At 43.3% G+C, this 24,244-nt stretch overlaps 1 long non-coding RNA gene across 1 annotated transcript in view; it reads left to right on the top strand.

Annotated features, from left to right (window-relative positions):
* Positions 1–2,681: 2,681 nt before the first annotated feature.
* LOC116493250 overlaps positions 2,682–24,244 on the top strand; it is a 28,323-nt gene continuing 6,760 nt past the window's right edge. The window contains exons 1-3 of the long non-coding RNA XR_004253727.1: positions 2,682–2,928; positions 3,918–4,057; positions 6,213–6,377. This is a non-coding gene — a long non-coding RNA (uncharacterized LOC116493250). The remainder of the gene's footprint in view (positions 2,929–3,917; positions 4,058–6,212; positions 6,378–24,244) is intronic.

A 24,244-nucleotide genomic window follows, 5' to 3' on the forward strand; every position in this document is an offset into this window, starting at 1 on the left:
CATCAAGGGAAAATTTTACTGCAGATACCAAAGATTTTCTTTCTCAGGAATAAACAGAGAACCCTCCTCCAGCCATGCCTTTTGGCTGTTAGCACGAATAAAGGTTAATTGCTGCATTTTTATGTTTCTCTTTGTAATTAAGAGTTGAGCCTTCATTGCTTTTCAGTGCAGTTACTGGCAATTGAAGTTAATCTTTTTAATCATTGCAGGAAAATGCACATCCTGTAGTGCAAATCCCACTTGAAATGCACGGGGCTACAGTATTTGGAAACATGCCTATACCTAGGAGAAGCTGGAATAGCGTATTTGGAGAATATGGTAGGGAAAGTTATTTTAAGAATAACAGCTTGACTTTTGGTTTATCTGAGAAGTGGCTGAAAGTTATGAGAATGTAAGGCAATTCTCAAGCTGAGGCAGCTCTGGACCAAGTTGTGGTTGTATTGCATAGCGATTACATTGCTACTAAGGCCCGTTCTGTTTGCTGATGCTTTTCTCTGATTCATGTTTTAGTTGCATCAGGTTTTCCTGTTGTAACTTTCCTTAGGCCTTTCCTCATTCATGCACCAAAAACTCATTCAGGGCTGCATTAATGAAAGAAATTGGGCTTTTTTTTTTTTTTTTTTTTTTTTTTTTTTTCTCCAAGCTACTGCATCTAGCTACTGCTGTAGGAGAGCAGGTGGCAGCAGGTCAGGGAAAACCAGCGTGCCTTGTCCAGCAGCAGAGGTCAGGGCTGCAAGAAGCAGCCACTCGAGCTGCAGCAGCCGTGAGCAGGAGGCATCCCATGTTTGACCAGCTCCGTATCGCACAGACAGTTGAACAAATACGTGTAATTGCATCGTTTGTGTATAATGCGCGTGTTGCCTGACATGACTGTCATGAAAAAATACATCGCTGTGTTAATAAATAACTGCTATGTTAATTCATGTGAAAGGACTTGTAGTATACAATTACAGGACGGAAATGAAAAAGAAGGTCCTTAGAGAGTTTTGCAACAATTTCTATTTCATCTGATTAGAAGAAAAGGCTGTTTTTTCATCTTTTCTCTATTTTTTTTTTTTTTTGTATTTAAATAAATCTTCTGAAATGTTTGCGTGCCTGTAAGAATTCTGAAAAGCTGTTCAGACCTAAATCAAGTGGTGCTGCGTGAATCTTCCCAGGCAATAAACTTTTGGTACCTTTGACAAGTTTTATGGTTTGAGATAGGTGCACTGTGTTATGTATCATATTTCACAGTAACACAGCTGAATAGATCATATCAATTTTTATATGCTAATAATTTGTTTTGGTATTTTAATACTAGGAGCTGTAATTCATATCTATTACGTCTCTTAGACTACAGATAATCTGAATAATATTTACAGAAAAGTCACTTTAGGAATACCTCCTTCATTACATTTTTCCATTGTGCAAAGAATGCATGAATTAGCAAGTCTAGACATTTAAAAAACTGTATTGAAGCTCATCAGCTGGCAGGTCAGGCTTGTTCCCTGTGATTTTGCCTTTCCCTTGGACATAGGACGTTTCAGTTTGCTGCGAGTTTGGGCTGTTTCTCATTTTCTTTGGTAATTTGTGGGTAAGCAAATAAATCTTGCTATTTGCGCACTCTTTTTGCCTAGAAGAATAATGTAAATGTTTCCTCTCTTAAGTTTGCCTCAAATTCCCAGAGATGTTCCTAGTGCATTAAAAAGTTTTACCTATTCTAATCTATGACTTGCTATGGGAGCAGTTGAAACTCAATTGTGCTGTTGCAAACTGGATAACGAATGCCGTGATATCGGCAGTGGGAGTGGTAGAAAGGCACTAGCAATAGTGTGCAGTTACACAGCCAACTGAAAGCTATCTGGAGGGCAGCATTACTGAAAACTGGTATTGTTAACAATAAAATGAAAACAAACTTGACAAAAAAAAAAAAAAAGAAAATGCCTAAACAGAGGGTGGATAAATGAGACTAAAAGCCTGATTTTATTTTTCTGACAAAATAACCTTCAGTGCTAAAACAGAAAGTCTCATTGTTTGATAAACAGTTTATCAGCTACCTGATCTTGAGCAACTCTGAGGCCCTGCTGCAATATTTACGTTCAACCAGGCAAATTGAGAGGGCAGTACTCCTGCCCTCTCTGTACACACAAACCTCTCTTTATTACTGGTTATTTGTCCCTCTGTTTAGTATAATTAACTCTGAGTTACAAATCTGTTTTGACAGAATGCTCCAGATACCACATCTGAAAGAAATGGTTGCCAAAGCACTCAAGAGAGGAAATCTCCAGACTTATCCGTAAGACTTCCCTCTTTGCCTTGGAAAATTACCAAGCTGGATAACTTCTCAAAAGTCAGATTTTCAGAACCCCACAAAGCACATGGAGTGCTTCCCTGTCACCTCCCTTTCATGTATGTTTTCAACGTAAGCTGCACTGTTAATGACTTTTTGTAAATCCTGAGTTATGGCTTGGAGAAAGGCATGCTGCTAGGTGGTGATATGATTTCACTGGGTTTCTTCGTCGCCACCAGGAACCTCACGCAGCCCGTGGGCATGCCAGAGCTCAGCAGTGAAATGTTCAGAAGAGCCCATTTAAACCTTGGCACCGCATCGCTGCATTTGGGGGATTTGTAACCTTTGCCAGCTTATCATAAACACCATGCCTCGGTGGCGCTTGCTGTGGCTGTAACACAGATCGGCACCTTCTGACTTCTGCTGTCTTTGCTGACTTCATTTCAGAGATTTCAACAGAGCACAGGCACGGTGAAATCACCATTCAGCAGAGCAGGGAGAAGCAAGCTCAAACCAGCCCTTCCTCCTGAGATGTGACCTCCCAAGCCATGTAGCAATGAGTTCGGTGCTGACCTTCACACAAAGTTTGGTGCCCCTGTGCCATCCAATTGCACGTCATTTCTGTTGGTTTTGTGAAGACTAAACAGATGTCTCCCACGGTGAGCTTTTCATATAATTTAATCCATTCATTTTCATATAATTTAATCCATTCAGGATGGGTTGATGTTGCAAAAGGCAGAATTTGGTGGAAACTCATGAGTCTAGCAGTGCCCCTCGCAGTGTGCTCACCCACTGACCTTTCAATGGATGACTTGCTGAAGACAAAGTAATGCTTTCTGTGTGGCTAGGAATTTTCTGTTTGTTTTTTAATACCCATTAGCTAAAAGCAAAATGGCCTTCACTAAAAAGTCAAAAGGGAGACTGCAATTGATTTAATACTTACATTAATTTATATTCAGATGCCTTACTCTGTTTGCAATTGTGTCTGCTCACAGAAACTGTGTAAAAGGAAGCAACTTTTCCCAAATATCATGTTTCTTTTTGAATAACGTATTCACAGAGCTTTTCGCAGTAGAGAATTTGCAATAGATACAGTCTTTTTTGCAGTACGGTGCTGGCAGTGAGCAGCTAACACACGCTTCTTTAGTGTGTGAAATGGGAAGGCAGACTCACTTGACAACACTGCTGGTTTGCACCATTTTATTGCAAATACTGAGACAGCCAACGTGTTCTTCCTTCACCAAGTTGGGTTCTGCGTGTGGGCTGGGCAGTGCTGGTGGCCGTGGGACCATTCATCTAAGCGTATCTGATCATTGCTGCTTGTACTCTGAAATGAAATATCCCTTGCCTTTTAAACAAATAGCACACCGCCCACTACTACATGACTAGGCAAAGGGGACAGATGTTGTATTACAATGCGAGTCAGAAAGGATTTAAATAATGCAGCAGAGAGGGAGCAGTAGCATGGGAATGCACCACAGCTATCAAGATTGTGTATGTTGTACCTGTAAAACTGTGGAAAATGACTTATTTCACACCTTCTTTGGACTATGAAGGAGGCCAAAAGAGTGATAATTGTATTAGGAATTAATCCACTTAGCCCCTGAGTATGTTGAGATGCCTTTTTTTTTTTTTTTTTTTTTAACAGGAAAGAAAACAGGAGCCTTTCCCCAGCCTGGGGAGCAAGACCCAAGGGGGGAGGTCCTGTGCCCTGCTCCTGGTGGTTTTTCTGGAGGTTTTGTCTTGTTCCTCCTGCCTTGGGGTAGGGGCTCCAGTCCTGCACTTCAGGTAAGCCATGAAACACTGAAAATTGACTGTTATTTGGTTTGCTGCGCCTCGATAATTGAAACTAATAGAAGCAAATAGCTAATATTTTCTCGTGGGGTGACCTTGGGAGCAGGAGAGCAGCTAGTCATGTCTTCCTCCAGGGAAGGAACTTAGAGGAATTACTGCCAAATAATAATAATAACAGCAGCAGCACAGGCTGTAATTCCCTGCTCACCTACTTCAGTGACACCTGAACACCAGCACAAAGAAAACAAGCCATTTATCACATCTAATTTCTCGGAATCGCTGTGTGGAGCAGAGTGGGGGAGCGGGCAGGTTTCTCTTTCCAGGCATACAGGTCTCTCACCCCAGCCGGTAAGGAGCTAGCACGTAGTTCTCCCCTTTTGGCAATTCATGCTTGCATGGGCCAGATTTGGATTTGGACTGGCATGACTTGCTGTGTGTCCCTGTTTCTTTTTAAGGCACTCTGAGGTGAGAGCTTTTCTGCACCCACCTACTCTTCCTAATGAGGGAATTGCCCCCGTTGCTCTCCACATTGCTGTGCAACCACAAATCACCCACCCTGGCTCTGATTTCAACCTAGTTTTTAAGAGAGTGAGGTTCATGTGATACCTTCGGAAATGCTGAGCCTTTTCAATCTATTTTGGTCTCCAGATTTTACAGTGGAAGAGGAATCTCAGAGATAATTAAGCAGTAAAACACTTAGGGGAAAAAAAAAAAAAAATGGTTTAAGGAGAGGGCTGTTCTATAAAGGAGAGCAGGCAGAGGTCAGACATTAAAAGCTGGCTGGCAGCAGTGTCTGACCAGGAAAACAGCAGGTGAAGAAATCTGGGCGTCAGGAAGTATCATGAAATATAGTTCATAAGCAGTTGGGTTTTGTTAATAGTGGGGCTTATGTTATAGCCTCAGTTCTACATGATGGAGGAAGAGCAATGGTCAAAAGATTGGGGTTGGAAATATCTTGGCACATGATGAAAGAGTGAGTGAGAGGTGCTGCCTGGTTTCTGAGTGATAGAAAGCAATTTATTGATGAAGGAGGTAATTCTGGCTGTAGAAAGAGGTGAACTTGGGGTTTGTAGATTGGGGATATGCTGGTTTCTTTAAAGGGGAAGGCGATGCAATACTGCTCAAAATGAGAGTGGTGCAGAAGAAGGGATGAGGACACAGCAGTGCCCAACATGACACAAACTGAAATCTTAAACCAAATGAGAAGCTGCCATGATGCATGTATATCTGAAAAAAAAGAAAAGAAAAGAAAAGAAAAGAAAAGAAAAGAAAAGAAAAGAAAAGAAAAGAAAAGAAAAGAAAAGAAAAGAAAAGAAAAGAAAAGAAAAGAAAAGAAAAGAAAAGAAAAGAAAAGAAAAGGGTCCCGCTCGCTGCCCTTTGTGCTTTCTCTCTCCCCCACATACATTCACCTCTTCCTGCACAGAAAACAGGAACATTTCCAGGTGCTGCAGGGGCTGACAAGATCTTCTGAGTGTCTGGAATGGTGGGAGTGAAGGAGCAACCTCACATAGCAGAAATATCAGTAGGTAAGGGAATTAAATGAGAATGAGGAAAAGTAAAAAAGGAGAAAAGAACAGCAAGGGAAAGGAGGCTGGCTCCTTGTTATTTGTCTGCGTGATGAAGAGTGTAGAGTAGCAGAGGAGCAAATGAAGCTGTTTGTGTGGGGTTGGGTCCTGATGCCAGACCTGTATGAGATGGGCTCCAGAGAGCTCCTCTTCATTAGGGGCAGGATTAGTAGAGAATACAAGAAAGTAAGAAAATCTCCTGCATGAACAAATGACTTATGCCACAGGGTCCTTAGATATGATGCTCATAATGTATTTATTGCAGACATTTAATTATGTTTTTTCTCAGTGATAATGTATATACACATGCAAGTTATGGATGTGTCTGCATGTAATTATCCCTGAGTATGCTGTACGTCTCTGAAAAGGCTGATAAAAGTCTAAGATGACTCTTGTGAGTTGAGAATGACTTTGAACTAAGTAGCTTAGCCTTTTAACTCAGCATTTCACAAACAAGTGGAAGTTATTAAGAACCTCAGAGGGTAGAGCAATCTGGCTTTGCAGAATCTGATGACAATTCAAGTGTTGGAGGGGAAAGCAGGGCTGGTAGACGCACTTTTTCCTTTGAATCTTTATCTTTCTAGGGCCGGTCCATCAAAGGAAGTGGTGGCCTTGTGGCCCAAGGCGAACAAGTTGATGAGGCTTTACGAAGACCTTTGCATTTCCAAAGCTGCAGCTGTAGCTGTGCTGCGTTCCTGGCTGGCTCCAGATGGAAGCGTGTTAGCTTAAATCACCGAGGCTGGCTTTAAGTAAGTCATTTTATCTTTCTTTATAATGCTTTGAAGGAGGAAATTTTGTTTCTTATGTAACTCCTGAGAGCCGTTATTTGCAGCAGGCAGCAGTGCGGTGCTGAAGGACGCTGCTCACGGGGTGGCTCGTGCGGGGCCATAAACACGCCAGCTGTCCTTGCAGAGCGGGCTGGGGGACCAGGGGAACCCAGAAAATCAGTCACCCGGCTTTCCACAGGAAGTAAATGAATGGCACGGCTGCCTTGCAAAGATAATTTTACTGTAGCTAAATAAATCCTGGGCGAGGGGGAGGTATCACCGCCGCGTGCTGCGGCCCACACAGGGGATGGCCGCTCTCCTGCAGCAGGACGTGCCCCACGGCCCGGCTCTGAGCCAACAATTCCCTCAGATCTGCTGGTCTCTCGAGGCCTCTCCTCTCAGGATGCTGTGCTTTCAGGTACATTTCCCACCAGGATGCTTTTGCCCCTGAGAGGTTTGGACGAGCTGTGCAGAGCGGCCTGCCACTGTGCGGGCTTCTCCTGAAGCCCTGCCAGGGATGCAGCGGAGGCAGCTCCTCAGCAGCCGTGGCAACGTTCAGTCCCTGGCCCCCCTTGCTCATCTGGCAAGGGGCACACCCCGACCCTGCAGTTCTTCATGCTGGCATCCTGCTTTTGTCCTCATCCTGAGCCAAGCAAACAGAACAAACTCTCCTCGCAGTGTCTGCGCAAGGCAGCGAGGCGCGGAGCAGCGCGCTGTTTGTTACCTCCATTCTGCTTCTCCCTGAAGAAACATAAGATTCTCACCTTCACCAAATCCTGTCTATTAAAATCTAAAGGTGGGTGATCACATGAATGAGTTCAGGTCCTACAACTATAAAATAAATGTCTGCTGCTATAGAGAAGGCAGTTGGTGACCTTTCCCACCCAGCTTCCCTGGTGATTCACAGATTTTATTTTTTGCTAAGTACAAAAGCATTTTCCCTGGCAAATGCTCCTTTACTGAAGGTGAAAATGAATAAAATAAGCCCACAAAACACTGAGGGGAGGGTTAGGTCTTTTCACAGTTACCACTATTTATAACATAAAGCAGCTGAAGTGTGGTGAGTGCTGTGGAGAAACGCACACATTTCCCCATGCCAGGCTGAGCTCAGTGTTCCCAAGTTAATTCCCCCACGCTAACAATTGTGTGGTGTCCTGTATTTCCAGCAGGGAAATTTTCCATAGCCTTGTATACCAATGTGATCTCTTTAAATGATAGGTCTACTTTGAGGGCATTTGACTCTATTAAAAAAATCATCAGGAATTGATATACTGCATTTTTCATTTGAAAATCTGCAATCAGGTAGGAATGTCTGAATATTCATATGCAAGTAATATCTTTTCAGCATTCATTAATCTGAGTCAGTAATGAACTGCAGGTAAAATTGAGTGATAATTTGTAACAAGTAATTTATTTGATTATTTTTCCCATCTTCCGTTTTATTAAATATCTATGAACTGTTTAATTGACCTTCCTGAATTTTTCATTTAGTATTCACAGATTTTTTTGGTAAGTGTCTTGCCAGGAGGTCGGGCAGCCCAGTCCTTGCTCCTTGGCAGGCTTTCCTAATATTTACCCTGAATCTTCATCAGTTAGTTCATGGCTGATAGGGCAAAACCCTGAAGAACAGATCATTCCTTTCAGTTTTACTGTTATTTTTTGTATATTTTAAGTCTGTAAGTTCTCTCCTCAATCCAACTTTGTTCAATCCTTCATCTTGGAGATGTTTTCTAGACTTTTAACCTCTCTTCTGGTGCCCTTTTGATTCTCTTCATTTCATCCACAACGTTACTAACATATTGCATGTAAAACAAGGTATTTATTCCAATGTCTTATCAGGAGTGAACGTACTGGAAGGATTATTTCCCCTATTTTGATAGCCACACTTTGATTTACCAGTTAACCCATCCCAGAATGACAATCTTTTTCAGAGCAGCTATTCCAAGCCTGCTCTGCAGCCTGCGCAGTTCCCCAGCCTGCAATTGTGCAATTGGTTATTTCTGCATAAGTACAGTATTCTGCATTGTCTTTGCTAAATAGGATTAATTTTTTTTTTAAGATTTCTTCAGTTTGTCGAGACCTGATTGAATTTTACTTCTGTCCTCATGTATGTTTGCAGTCCCTCCCTGCACAGTGTTTTCAGCAAATCTCGCATGTGTGTTCTTTCTTCTGTCATCCAAGTCATTAATTAAAAAACTAATAATGCTGAGCTCAAGGCAGGTCTCTCTGAACTTGTGCTTGATTCACCCTTTAATTTCAAGTAGAGCTGGTTTCTGGAAATGAATGGTCTTCTAGCAAGCTTCACAGCTTGTTCAGGCTTCACCTAGAGCCAGCCTAACAGCAAAGGCTTAAGGCAGGTTCTGCCTCATTCACATCCCACAGACCTCTGTATCTTGTTGCTTTGAGGAATGATGGAGTATTTTGCTGGATGGCTGCTGACCGAACAGGCACGTAAAGCAATGCCAGCCCCTCATTCTAAAAGGCAAGGTTGCCTCTTGCTGTCTTTTCCTCTTCAGACTTCCCCAAAAATAGTTAAGATTCTGATATAGCTTCAGACAGTTCCTTAACTATGCAAAGATAAAGCTCATCAGCATAACCAATTTGAAAACATCTAAATTAGCTAGGCACTCTTGCTGTTCCCTTTTTTATGAGATTACAATCTTCCCTCTTTGTTACAGTATTATTGTGCCGACCATCTGCTCTCAGATGGCCTTCTTCATGAAGATTGAAGCAAAGAAAGCTCATTAAACACTCAGCTTACTTGGTTAATGGCTTTCCCACTCCTTTTTTTGGACCTCCTTTATTGCTAGTGTAGTTACAGGATAATATCTGGTTAATTGCCCCATGCTTCTTACCCTGACCTCTCTGATTTCGTCACTGTTCTCACTGCTCTGGCTGATGAAATGCTTGCTGAATTTTTAAATGCTAAAGCTCAGGCTACTCACTGAAATGCCTACACATTAAGTCAATGAAGAAAATGTAATCAGTTTTCATTTCCTAGTGATGGTTGTTGGTCAGGCTGCTTGCACAGGGCTGAAGGCAGCAGCAGCCCCTCTGCAGAGCCCACAGCACACTAGGACTGGTGGGCAGGAGCACACAAGTGGCCTTAAGGGAGATTGTTGAGATTACTGGTTTTGCAATCTAATAATATGCAATTTGTTCAGATTGCATTAACTTTTTTTTTTTTTTTTTTTTTTTTTTTTTTAAGTTCTCCTCTCCTGACTTGTGCTATTCTTAGTATGTTGTTGAGATTATTTCTTAGGTCTTTAGAGTTCTCTGTGGATTTCCCGTTATTGGTCCCAAGCCTACAAGTAATTGCTCTCCGTCCTTGAGCCTCTTCAAACAGCTCCTGCAGCAAGATTCACCTTTATAAGTATGTGACCTCAAAGGCACATGAAAAATCCTTTTCAGTGATATTGGATAGCTTGTAAACAGATTTCCAAATTACTCCAGCTATATGTAAACACATAAGGGCTTGAAAAAAATATACACCTCTAGTTACAGAGGTACAGGTCGATAGAGATTTCTGGGTTGGGTTCATTCATGGTATTGTAATTTAGGTAATAAGATGAAGAACGTTATAACATAAAATTTCTCTGTTGCAACTGCATTTGTGCTCTTGCACTAGAGACAGAAAATGAAGAAAACTCCAATTAGCAAAGCTAAATAAAAGCTAAGCACAGGGGAACCTGATGGGGCATGCTGACCTTCTTTTCAGTTTTCAAGCAACTTGAAACTGAATCTTGGTTAGAACTGGCCGTTCACGTTGCTTCTTCATGCAGAGGCATTAACCTACAGCTTACGGTAGCAAGCAAGCTGTTCTCTGCCAGTAGAAAAAATCCCAGCCTTCCTCATTTTCTCCAGATGTGTCTGAAAGTGGATGAGCTTTGCCAGATCCTAATATTTCTAGTCTGGCTAAAGTACTGGAATGCAATAGGAATGCACACTTAGATATATAATGCAATTTTATCTAAATTCTTTGGACCCAAAAAGGAGGAGTCTTAGCTGCAGGGTGCTGCTCTGGGCTTGGGGCTGGAAGTCGGAGTTGGTGGGATAGTGTGTGCTGGTCCTTGGCAGCTCCAGCACGTCCCACTCCACCACAGCCTTCGTGTTTTTCTCCATATAGCCAGCTCCAAGGGGAGCAGTCCTCATCGTCCGGTCCTGACAGTGCTGAGAAGGAGAAGCCAGAGCCTGGCGTTGCCATTTTACACTGCAGCTTCCTCAGAAAGCCTTCACAGCTCTGCAGATCTCCAGCTAGGTGCAGCTTTTTCTGGCTCTTTCTTTGTAGCTCTTTAATTGAAAAGTAAAAAATGAAAAGCTTGGCCTGGACTCCCTGAGTCAGACACCCATGGGCAGATTGTTGCAGGTCGATCACTGCTCAAGATGGCTGGATCTTCCTGAGGTTCTTGTTGTGAATGTAGCACCAGGGCTGAAGGTTTTGTAATAATTGCGGCCGATGGACTGTGAACTTGTGCAGAAAGTGAGCAGCCTTCAGGAGGCTGGGAGAAGGAAGAATCTCCCTCCTTCCTGAGGTTGTGCTTTTTAAGCGAGTCTGTTTTTTTGACAAGAGAATCGAAATGCGAAGCCAATTAAAATGCCAAGGAATTTTCAAAACATAGTCATAACAGAGAAAATATGCCTTTAAACCTAAATGATGTAAGCAAATAACAAAATCTTGATAGCTGACACCAGCTAAAAGCAGTTTATAAATAAGATTTTTTTTCCTTCTTATCTGCTGCTTCAAGCAGTCACTCAAAACAAATCTAACTTCCAGTTCAGTGAGTAAAGAGTTTGAGGTCTCTCATTGGTGATGGGAAGGACAGACTCGGCAATGCAAGCATGCATGCTTCAATACATCGGGATGTTTTCTGATATGTAAACCAAAGAGTAAAAAGGCAGAGGATGAGCTAAAGGGCAGCATGATGAAATCGTAGTATCTACTGATTCCACTCGGAGCCTGTGATCCAAGGAAGAGCTCTTGTTTTAATTGGTAAGCTTTCCAAAAGGCCCTACCGTCCCTTTGGAGAAGCAGGGGCCTTTCGGGTGGCAGGCTGCTGTGTGTGATGCAGGTGACCCACTACTTGTGTGAATCTCCTGAGAAATCATCAACCCGCGGCTGAATTTATTTTTTGAGGGAACTCATTTGGGGTCAGAAGGAAAAATCAGTTCTCCTCCTCCCCACAGTCATTCACTGGAGGCACTGGTAGTGGTGCTGAGCTCTCTGTCTCCATCCTGAAACCACTTCTGTTTTGTTGTTTGTCCTCCTCACCCTTGAAAAATGAAGACCCTTCTGCTTTTTTAGTTACTGAACTGGAAACTATTAAATCAGGCTAAGCCATTCCAAGAAGTAGTGGAAAAAATGGTTGAAAAAGTCATTTGCTCAATAATGACAGGAGCTGGAACTGCTTGTTCTCTGCCACCCTCGTCGGCGATCAGCTACCAAGAATATTTTTCTCCTGAAGGTCAATAGAAAACTCACTTTTTTTGAGTTTTAGTTTTATACAATATTGGAAGAGCTAAATCATGTTTTAGCTCCAAAAAAATCTTATTTAAAATCTTATGACAGGCACTTAAAGCTTCCTTATACACTGTTGTTTCAGGGCCTGTTTTTATCATATTTATGCTGTTGCAGTGCCTCTGTTTAAAGGTGTGTTCTTTGGGTTCAGGTGCTACCAAAAAAATCAGAATGAGGTTTGTTTTCTTGTTTCCCTCTCTGCAAATGGTTTTACCGAGCTGTTGAGCAACACTGGCTGAGTTTTATCTTGACACTTTAATTTGGAGGCAATTTAATATGTTCCGACTAAAAATTTTAAAGAAGTCCTAGTGCAGAGCAGAAACAAGGCACAGATTTCATCATTCTTGACCCACTATCTTTTTTTTCTTTTTTTTTTTTTTTTTTTTTTGAGCTGTCACTTCAGAAACACTGTGTTGTTTCATTCCAGGTACTTTAACAGCTCATTTTAGTCTTGCTGACATTGCTGTGCCATGGTTCATGTCTTTTCTGACATGAAGCTATCAAGATCTTCCATTTACTCTACCATTTTACCCCTGCTTACAAATGAGGTTTAGAGAAGCTAAAACCTTTCTGCAGCTAAGGTCTCATTTATTTGAATAGGGTTGCTCTTTGCATTTTATAGTATCTGATGCATGGTTCTGGCTGAAAGGCCGGATATCTTTGCAAAATACTTCGCAAAACAGCTATTTTAGATACCGTACAGTAAGGATTGGAACAGATGCATCAGTTTCAATTTGAAAGGATTTGAATTCCTGTAAAACAAAACAGTTTTGAAATATCTCCATATTTCTGCTTTCCCCAGAATGCCTTGCCAGCTCATCTGAACACAGCCCAGGATGTGGCCTGCCTCTGGTTCCCAGGTGCTCCTGACGTGGTCCCCTGTGACTGGGCTGGCGCAGGGGCATGCTGCAGCCCCTCGGCCCTGCGGGACCCCCATTCCCTTCCTGCACCCCGAGCAGCCCGCCCGCACTGCCACCGCCTTCTCCAGGCAGCCAAGAGACTGGAGGTGTCACTGTCTGCATTGCTATCTCTGCAGGCTTGCGTGCAGTCATCTGGTGCTCTGCATAAAATTCACGTCTTTTATTCTAAAATGTGACAGGAGCATGTTTTTCTCTCTTCTCCCAAATAAATATAGCTGGAAGGATGCGCGGAGGAGAGCTGTGCCCCCTCTCTGACTGATGCGCCGTGACACGGGGCGCAGAGGAAATTCAGCACTTTGTCACTCCCGCGGCCGACAGAGGCGCCGAGCCGGGGCTCCCCGTTGCGGGGTGGCAGCCCGGCACCCCAGCGCTGCCTGGGAAGTGTGCAGCCCGATTTAGCAGGGTGCTATGCATCACTAAACAGCATCTTTGGTTTATTTTTTTGTTTGGTTGTGGGTTTTTTTTTTTTGAGTGCGGCCGTGCCTGTACTACTCGGCTGGGAGACGTGAGTCACGCAGCGTGAAGCTGTGGGGCTGGATGGCTGCCCGAGCCCCACGCGTGCGCTGAGTTTCAGCGGATCTGAGCTGCCTGTCAGCCCCACTTGAGGCAGGTGCCAGCTTCTCATGGTGCACAAACCTTGTTTCCCATTTCAGCATCCCCTGCAGTTATTTTCATTGTGGTGTTCGTGGGAAGGACTTGTTTTTTCTTTTTGTGCTTGAGAGAAGTGTGTTCAGATAGGAGTGACACATCCGTGCCTCGCGTGGCTCTAAATGCCTCAATTTCCCTTGCTGTCATCTCAAATTGAGGACATGGAGGATCGAGTACACAAGTACAGTTTGGGGTAATTTGGCACGAGAGATGGTGCAGAAATGCCCAGCGCATCGTTACGGGTGATGCTGGAGTGAGATGGGCCCAGTGGTGATACTGGAGTGAGATGGGTCCTGCGGTGATGCCTGGGAATCAATTTGATTCCAGTTGGCTTTTCGTGTAAAGGAGGAGCAAACCATCTGAAACATCACTGGGGATATAAAAGCCAATGTGCAATGATATCATTTATTCCTCTTTTATATACAAACTGTCTGATAAGATGCAATCTGAAGGTCTTATGATTTTAGGAGGCAATGCTATAGGAAAATAAGTTTTGAGAGGATTCAAATTGTTAGTTCAAATCGGCTTGTTTTCACACAACACAGGCACTACGTCTTTTCCTCGATAAGACCAGAGCTGCCACTCAAGCTACAGGAGCAGCACCAAAGCACGGCCCCACCAGCAGCGGGGCACCCACTGCCCTCCCTGAGTGGGTATCCTGCCCTGGAGCTGCCAGCCCCTTCCCCAGGTCCCATTGCACAAGGGGGGATGCTTTTCTCGTTAAAGAAAAACTAGTTTTATTGTGAATTGTGAGTGTTATACGCGTTTTCTTTCCCCACTTCTTCTTTTCTTCCAGTTGCATGAATAGACTGCCTTCTGACAGTATTTGATTGTCTTGTTTGTGTACGGCTAGCTTTTATTTCTCTGCCAGCAAGCTTTCTCTGCGAATTAGATATTATTTAGATATACAAGCACTGCTCTAACCAGGCAGTTCTGCCTCTGACAAAGGAATGGGAATGTAATGGAGTTTTGCAGTGTTCTGTCTTATAATTTACTTATATGGTACCTAGCTGTGGGTGATATATTTCCTTTATTTCCTGGCAATTCTGAAGTGCCTGGGGAAACAAATAAAGCTTTGTTTAAAACAAAAAAAAAAAGTGATTAAAAACTTTCCTTCCATCTTAGAATCTGCAAAATATTCAATTTAACCCCACGTTAGGTTTTCATTTTAGTTGGTAAGTAATTTACTATTTTTAATGTAGAACAGCATTCAAAATGAAATACTTGATAAAAAGTGTTTTGACCAAAAAAAAAAAAAAAAAAAAAAGTTATTTAAGCTGTTCTAAACACAAATTTAAGACAATTTGCTGAAATAATGGATAGTTATGAAGCTATTAGATCAGACTGAACCTGTACTTTTTTTTTTTTTTTTTTTTTTTAAGGGAAAACTTTTATAATAGAGTATTCTCCAGCTCAAGGTCAGTGCCTACCACACATGTGTGCCACACACTACCTTTGGCTAGACCCGTACAGGTTTGTGTGTCTGGGGGAAGGAATTTCTCTTCAGCACCTGACCTCCCTGGGCCAGGTAAGTGCTCAGGCCACAGGGCAGGGCTGAGCACCAGGACGGTGAGTTGTGTTTTCAAGCTATAGATGAGCTCTGTTTTTCCCCTGCCTCAGATAGCCACAGATTATTTTTTATTATTTATTTCTCATCAATATGCTATTTTTATTTTTATTTTATTTTATTTTATTTTATTTTATTTTATTTTATTTTATTTTAGACGTGTTTTCTGGCTTTCTCTTTGGGTACTCGATTCCATCCTGATTTTCTCACTTCTCCGCTGACCCTTCACCCCGTCATGGCACAACCGAACACACTCCTTCATTTGCAACAAGAACTGCTGTGGTTTCTCTGCTGCCCAAAAGTAAAATAATCCATTCTTGTTGGCTGTAGATTTTTATACCATGAACCAGCAAGGGCTGCTGGGACATGAAGTCCAACCTTGTGAATGAAAAGTTTTGCTCACTTTAAGGAACCATCCTTAAAACTGCATCAGGTTCTGCTCTTACAGGTTGTTGGGGTGGAGGGAAGCTGGAGCAGAAGGTTGAGGGAGAGGCTCCGGCCATGTGAAGTGGTGCTCACCGGGCAGGTGCACTTTGCTGAGCAAGCCCCTGTGCAAAAGTGTGTGAGCATTGTCTGGGCTGTAACTTCTTGCTGCATATTCCACATTTTTGATCGGTTGATGACCTTTAAAATGAATTAATATTCTAATTTTTTCCCTGCTTGACTATTTTAATCTTTCTTTTAAGAACCATTTCTATTATTTAAAACCCACCTCTGTGTGCTTTAATATGAGAATCTTTCTCAATTTCATTTTATATGTGGTATAAATCTTTGATCTTTATTTTAGCGTTGTCTGTAGTGTAACCACCAAGAGAAATGCTAATGACGTCTCCAATTTTCTGTCACTAAAACTAGGATCAGGAGTTTCACAGAAGTCAGTACTAGGTAATGCTCCTCCTGTACAGTTTACACACGTTAAGAATAAAAATCAACAAAATACCACAGCAGATTATTTTTTGTTTGGTGCTGTGAGTTGCATTTTGATGGTGCTCCAGAACTGAACGAGCACCGCTCCAGCTCTGCCAGGAAGCATCCCTTGTTGCTTCTAGCAAGAATTGTCATGGTGATGCATTCTGTTGACCACATTTTGAAACACAGATTGTTTCTAATTTTGTTTCTTTAATTTACTCTGGGTGCTCTGCTGCTTTCTCTCTCTTCTCACTTTTTTATGGAAGAGCTTTTTCATGCCAAAGCATGCAGAGAGATCAGGCTCTGCCCTCTCGCCCTTGCTCCTTGGTCCACCTGGCACTGCCGGAGCTGTGGGATGCTGTTTGCAGGTGCCTGTCCTGAAGGGAGCTGACTGCTCTCTGCGATGGCAGGGGGGTACTGGGGGGCTCAGCACCCCGGGGCCGGCTGTGCCGTGCGGGGGTGCCCTGAGGAGCGCCCGCACCTTGGAAAGGCTGAGAAGCCTTTAGCCTAGCCAACAGGCTCCACGAAGGCATTAAATTTGGCAGCGAGAGTGTAGCACTTAGGTTATTCTCAAGGAGTCTTGAGATATAAAAATGTTCCCGTGGGAGTTCTTGGCTCCACATAAAGGCTGAAAGAGAAAAGAGCCCAGCCGCCTGCGGGGTGGAGAAGCGCTGCTTGATCTGCTTCCTGGCTTGTGCATGGTTTGAAGAGGAAGGGCTGGCGTGGATTTACATCTAACCATCCTTTGGGCTTTCTTGTGAGGGCCAGGAATGGGTTTTCTTCTGGAATTGGTCTGTTTTGAGCAGGTAGGGCAGTCTAGGAGCTCCCTGCCATGTGTCAGGTGAAAATAAAGTCTTGCACACAAAGTGAAATCGGGTGCAGCGTGTGTTAACCCGATGCCTTCGGAGACAGAAGGGTTCTGATGCTGTGGATTGGTCTGTGCCTGCCTCTCCCTGGAGGTTTCGTTCGGGAGGACCATGGCCGGGGTGTGTCGTTGTGCGTCTCTCCAGGCTGCTTCCACCTACATGCCTTTGCTTTATGAAACTGCTTGTCTTTGGTTCAAAGCATGGGAACAACAGCTTCTGTAGGTAGGCAAAGGCTTCTGGCTCGCAGAGCACTGTCTGCAGCCCTGTCTGAGTGGCTGTTGCCAGTGGTTAGCATGGCGCAGGGCTGCAGCCTCAGGGATGCAATGGGGGCAGGTGGAGGCAGCTGGCCCTGGGCTCACTGTGGTTGTCCCTCGGTGCTTTGCAGCCCTGAAGTAGGAGATCTAGATGTAAATGCTGCTGCAGAACAAGCAGAGGAGGAGATATCACTTGAATCCAAGCCTCTCCTGTCGCCAGACAGTCCTTGTAACTCCAAAATATGGATTAAAAACAAATGTAAATCAGCCAGACTCCAAGAGGAGCTTGCCACTGTGATCACAGTGTGGTGAGCAGCCTCCAGCTGCGGCGGCCCAGGGGTGAGGAGCTCCTTCCTCCCTCCAGGCACGTGCAGAGGTGGCTTTGCTCAGTGCTCAGGGCTGTGTGGAGGACAAACCTCCAGAAGGGCCTTGAGGCCGAGCTCTGCCTGCCAGGCAGCAGCACCCAGGGAGCTCCCTGCGGCCGTGGAGCTGCCATGCACTGTAAGGGAAGTCAGTGGTGGGGGGCGACGGCATGCCAGTTGCCTCTGGCAAGCTCTGACACAGATGCCAGGAGGAGAGAAACGTGCTCAATTTCAACAGAATCATTGGTTTGTAAGAGGTGGCAATTTCATATAGTTTATGCAAATTTCATCACTTTTTTTTTTTTTTTTTTTTTTTTTTTTTAACGTTATGAAAAGGATACTTTGGCATCAGCTTGAAAGGAATGTAAATGAATATATCCTTAATGCTCAGTGCTGTTTGCCAGCAAAGACAAGTCTAGGAGAGATGTATTCCCACTGAAGTCCCAGAGTTACAGCAATGCTGACACCAAGTTCTGTAATTTTGTGCTATTGCAAGGAACAAAGTCATCTCGTTGGGGATCTGATAATCTTTCTGGCTCTGCTTTGTACTGCTAATGATTCCATGGCTACATCTTTTCCTTTTTTTTTTTTATATATATTTTTTTTACATCTCAGTGATTGCCATGCCTTTACGTAAGCCTACATGGGATATATAGAGACACGAATTATGCAGAATACCACACAGCTGGCAGCATGCATGTCCAGAGCACAATCACACCAAAATAAGTCAATGCGTGATGAGCACGGAGTAATGCCGATCTTCTCTGTCAAATAACGAAGCAGTCGTGCATGTGTTTGTGTGGAAAAGATGAAATTCCAGCTTGTGTGTGTGCAGGCAGCGGAGCTGGGGCTGGGCGGCTCGGTGCCATGGCAACGAGGCCTGCACGCGGAGCAGGAATACCCGAGCACCGCGGGCCTCGCTGTCTTATGGGGTGTGCTGCTCCCAACAGCATCCTAAACCCAGCCCAAACCAGGGTTATGGCATTCCCCGTCCCGATAGGGATGTTTTGTCCTGGTGCTTGTGGAGTCAGTTAATGGGAGAGCTTTGTTTGTTAAAGAGGAGAGGTAGAAGTATACGGAGAGGATTGCTCCTCGTTTATGACCGCCCACAATCCTCAACTGCCTTCCGTTGTCACCATCAAAAATTTAGAAACACCTGAAAATGGATATTGTTAATGGTGGGGTTCCCTGGCTCCTTCTGCAGCCGGGCCCAGCACTGCATGGCCCCGACACCCCTCAGCACCCCACGAGGAGCCAGGAGCCGCTGCGAGGAGGCAGCGCGCCGGAGGCTGGCGCTGAGGGGGTGTTGCTGACACATCTTTTGGGACAAATCCTGGCTGTCGCAGAGGAAAATGTGAATCATCCGAGCCCTGGCAGCCCGGCACCGAGCACTGCCAGCCAGCAGAACGCAGGCTGTGGCCCCCACTGATCTCACAGGTGTGGGGCCGCATGGAGATCTCTGAAAAATGAAGAATTAAGTGAAAATGGAATTTCTGCTAGCTCTTGGATTTTGTACCTCACTGCTCTTTTCTCCACACTTTGCTGCTGACAACTGCTAGCTAAATAATAGCATGAGGTACTCGTTTAAAACATGATGTATGAACACTTTTGAAATTAAAATCATTTTGAAGTAATTTTTATATGTATATATGTCATGCATTTGGACAATCTGAGGACATGAAAACCTTTTTAGCAGCAATGATTTTAAATTAAAAACAATATTGAAATACTTGAAGTTGAACACGTATCATTATCTTGTATATCTAGTTTTTCCTCCTTTCTCATATTCTGTCCTTCTACAAGGTTAGGTATTAAGTATATTTATTTCTATTTTGAAGAAATTGAAGTACTTGTTGAAAAAAGAGTCTTAAACGTGTACCACAGGTGAATTGTGAGAGCTTTGTGGCTCACTGCAACTATTCATGTCAACAAAACCCTACTGTGTTTTCAGTTACAAGCTTCACCCGGCGTGAGATTTGCAGACCCCTGGACAACTGTATTTATCGCGAGCCTTGGCACAGGCATAAAGCCGTCTGGAATGGATCCTCCAGAGAGTGAAGACTTCACTCTGGCACATCGTTGAGGCCAGTGTGATCTTGGCCTTAGCCCATTTTCAAACCATCTTCAGATTAGAGCTGAAGGAAATAATCCAAGGAAAAACAGGTTACTTTGAAGGTGATGGGTTTTTTTTGTCTCCAAATTCCCCCAAATCTACTTTTAAAGTGGTTTTTTTTTTTTTTTTTTTTTTTTTTTTTTTTTTTTTTAATTTAGTTTGAAGGTATTTGATAGAAAAATTGGATGTTTTAGGAATCTACTGCTGATGCTGCAAGTGCAAAGTGTTTTTTATGCATTCAGATTTTACGTCTGTATGGTATTCCACCTGGATAACCAGTCACTGCTTTTCTCTCTGGTGCCCTATGAGGTGTGCCCTACCTTCTGCTTGGACCTTCTGCATGGTCTGGATTTTCTTGTGTGTGCTCACATTGTGAAGGAACTGATGGAAAAGCCTGAACGTTTTAATTGCTTAAAGAGAATCAATATGAGGCTTATTAGGAGATTATTTAGCACTAGTTGTCTTCTATGATGTTCAGAGATCGTTTCTATTTGATAGATGTTTCTATTACTCAGTAAAAAAAAAAAAAATCATGTTTGAGACATAACTATGCAGAAGTGTGAAGAACTAATTCACACTGTGATAAAATAGTTATGTAAATGAGATGGGGAGGAATCATTTATCTGAAAGATTACTTGGGAATAACATCAATCACTGGGATCAGATAATGAAGCCTTATTCCTTCATAGGAAATGTGATGTTCTGGCCCCTAATATTTGAATACAGAGAAGGGGATTTACCAGCTTCCTGTGGGGATTTTGATTCTGCTATAAATAGATGTCACAAATATTATTTTGCAGTCAGATTTGCCATTGTGCAGCATGGGCAAATTATTGGCTTTGCTAGAAAAGCTCAGTGATCTGAGACTTAAAGGTCAGAACAATAAGAAAATTAAAATTTTTAGATTTTATTTAAAATAATATGAATATAAACAATATTTTTAAAATATAATATCTGTAATATGAAATAATTAGCTGAGACAAACTTATAGGGACACTGAAAAGTGTAATTTGTAAGAAAGTAATGTGTAAGAAAACAAAAGAAAACAAAATTTTGTAAGAAAGTTTTATTTGGAGCACATGAAAATTACCTATTGAAAAGTCTTTGCAGGAGAAATGGATCATTCATTTTCTCTGACATTTGCTGAGGTGCCTGCCCTATCTCTCTTGCCTTCTCCTGTCCTGCACACACATTGCTGTCCAGCAGCAGTGATTTTCAGAGCCGAAGGAGGCAGCTCATCATCTCACCTGCTGTATCAGGAACTTCTGCCCTATTCTGCCTGCCTGACACAGGAAGCATCTGTGGGAGATTTCCCTCTTGTTCTCCACGTGCTATCTGAACTCATAAATTATAGTAAAGAAGACAGTTTTGTTTCCAGCCTCTGCAGGATGGGAAGGGGCACCCAGGCAGTGGCACCAACCAGCCAGCTCAGATGGGGAAAGCTTTCCAGGTTTCCCATCCCCCCTTATCCCAGCGAAGGAGTCCCCGTGAACACCCCCAGCTCAGCTCCTTGCCATTGCCCAAGATGTGCATGGAAGTAGCCTGAAAGGAGAGAGCCCCGCGAACTGATGGCACCCGTGGGACAATGCTGGGTGCACAAGAAGAGACTGCATGAGGAAACAGTGAAAGCAGGACTGAAGTTGCCAATGCAATCTGAAAACTCTATTTAAATAATAAATTTTCTGCAAATGATCTCCCTTTCTGAGCATTGCTTGGACACGGGACCTTCCTTCCCACAAGTAAGCTCTGATCTTTACTAAGCATGCTTTGAAGGGAAGAGTTCTCTGTAATCACTGCCTAGGAATAATTTGCAGTGAAACTAATTCAGGGGTGTGTGTGCATGCGTAGCGTGATAAGCATGGTTTGAGTCTGAGCCTTGATCACATGAAGAGCTTTTCCACAGTTCAAGTGCATTACTTTTGGCCGTCCTTTGACAGCAGAAGCAGTAACGCTACTGTTATCCTGTCAGCTGCAATCATCAAGGCTGTAATTTTTCAAAATTTTTTTTAACTTTAATTTCAGTACAAGCATCAACTTCTTAAGAGTACAGAACCCAAGATTTGTTTAAATGAAGGGACTAGGTATAGAGATACAGCCTTGTAGTCATGATTTGTGCAACTAAAATCTATTATCAAAACTGGTAGAAGGAAGATTATCTGAATGAAAGTGAGCTTATCTAAATCATTAATGGACACTCTGGTGTTACCACATTTGTGCTGTGGTGCTGCCTGTTTTTGAAGGATGTTTTGCCTAGGTGAAGCAAGCACGTTGCTTTAGACTTCCACACCTCGATGAACAAAAATTGGATGGAAAAAGCCTGGAGTCTGACTCTCCTTTCACCTCCATCCACCTGCCTTCTCCCCAAAGTCAAAGCCAAACTGGTGTTGTTCCTCGAGGCCAGGGCAGGCGTGGATGGGCACCGTGCTGCGGGTGGGTGCTGGCTGCAGAGGGCTGCTTTGGGTCACACTGCTGCCCCACTGGGTGCTGCCAACAGTGCAGCCTGCTGCCCAGGGAAATATGCTGTTGTGGGCAAGGAATCTGAGTGTCATGTTGGATTAGATTGGGGTTTTCTATTTTGCATTTATTTAAGAAAAAAAAAAAAAAAAAGCACACAAAACCCCCTTAGCTTCATACTGATATAGTAGAATAATTGGTTTAATTAGTTAAACCTTTCCAACTGCATACAGGAGGAAATGGCATGATTTTTCATTTATTACCATGCCCTGTTGTTATGATAGTCTGAATGCTGAGAAGACACTCCTCAGAGATTGTTCTTTTGATTTTAATGCAAAGATATTTTTTCACGTCAAAAGCTCCGCAATGAAGAGTAATTCTCCATAGCAAGTAGCCGTGCTGGGTCTGATTTACGCTGCAGACTGCTGCTTATGTAAAACAAGGAAGATGATATAAATTGGAGGTAATAGGGTAGAGTGTGGAATAAAGATCATGTTTTGCACTCGGGCGGAATTCAGCACCTTCTCCCTGCTAGATGAACGAGTTCACTTCTTTCTAGGGATCCTCTGCAAAATGGTCAGCGGGCGCTCGGCTGGGGGAGCTGCTCCGGTGGTCATGGGGTGAGAAGCACACAGGTGTCTGACCTTTAGGGCCCGGTGATACACTGCAATACATCAAACATCAGAAGGGAAAGAATACGTTCTTTTGGTGTCGTTTCACAGGATTTTTGCCATGAAACAGAGTAAGTTGTATAATGCTGCTGGTGCAGGTGAGTGCCTGGGAAAGCACTTAGGGCTGGATGCTGAAGCTGCTGTCGGGAGGAGGCAGACACTCTCCATGCTTGTAGGAGCAGTTCTGCTGCTTTCCTTTGTCTGCTGGGGGGCTTGGCTGTGTTCAGTTTGTTGCTTTGTGGTTTTCCTAACTATGCTTGTTGGGGAAAGAAGGAATTTCATATGGAAAGATTTATTTCATGAAGAAATTATCCATCCAAAAGGTGACATCCCATTATTACCATAAAGCACAGTATTTACATAAAGCTTTTGTTGTTCCATTGGGTCCTATAAAGCACCCTTCTTGGTTGTGCAAGTAAGAATTTTAACGTATGCTTTATATGCAAGAAAAAATGGCTAAGAATTGGAGAGAGTTTTGTAGCTGGCCATTGGGAAAATCAATGGCAACCCCATCTGCATCAGAGCATCCCACTCGCTGACCGTGTGAGCACTGGAAATATGTCTTACAGCTTTTAGACATATATTGGGCTTATTGATAACTTTCTGTTTTTCAGTTCTATTATTTATGACAAACAGTGTAACCCACTGTAAAAACAAGCATAAAAACAGAGGCAGTGCGTGGTCCAGCTTGAGGTGTTTTGCAAATACAGATGAGGTAAGAAAAGCCATAAAAGCTTCTGAGGCCTGTTGATTTTTTCCCTTTGAATCCATCTATCATAAAATCTCATAGAAGATGAGATGTACTGCAAACTCAGAGGTAAAGATAATGTGCTCTTTGTTGCTGCTCTTTGTGAAATCTCTGGCATGCTAGCAATAAATTCAGGTCTTGTGGTCATCACGGAAGAAGGGAGTTTTACCAGCTTGTATATTTTCTGTAGCATTTGATAAATCCTCCTCTTTCAGGGAATGCAAAATGGCACTGCAAGTGGTCGGCTGCTGTGCTGGGGGACATGAAGAACCAAGTACTTGTGTTTTCGGACAACTGCCGCCAAAACAAAGCAGGGAAATCATTGTTGGTGTGCATCTTGTGCTTAGCACACGCTGAAATCAAACTTGCAGAAACAAGTCGCGTAGAACATTTTTTTACACTCTGATGAGTATAAAATATAGAAAACCTATTTCTCTTGTTGCGTTTAACTGCTAAAGGAGTTTGTCACACTGCTGCTAAATGTGCACGTGATATCTTTTCCAAAGGATGGGTGCAGTACGCTGTTGATCACAAGCATAGTGGCGCAATGCAAACAGCGATGCGGCGTTGTTTTCCCTCGGCAATCAGCTGCTGCCTTTGCTGCTCTTGCTCTTCCAGCTAGAAGTTAGCTGCGCCAATTACTTGCAGCTAGAGAGTGTTTTGAGAAACTAAATATGCTTAAAGCACAAATTCATACAAGTGAAGATCTCGTCCCACATCAGTAAGCCTCGTACCAACAGCGGTGTATTGTACCTGTGGATGCTGTTGCTGCCATTGGGAAGTGCCACAGAAAACATAATTTTTCTTGGGGTGGGGTGGGTG

Source organism: Aythya fuligula, chromosome 10 (assembly GCF_009819795.1).
Source record: "Aythya fuligula isolate bAytFul2 chromosome 10, bAytFul2.pri, whole genome shotgun sequence".
NCBI classification, from domain to species: domain Eukaryota; kingdom Metazoa; phylum Chordata; class Aves; order Anseriformes; family Anatidae; genus Aythya; species Aythya fuligula.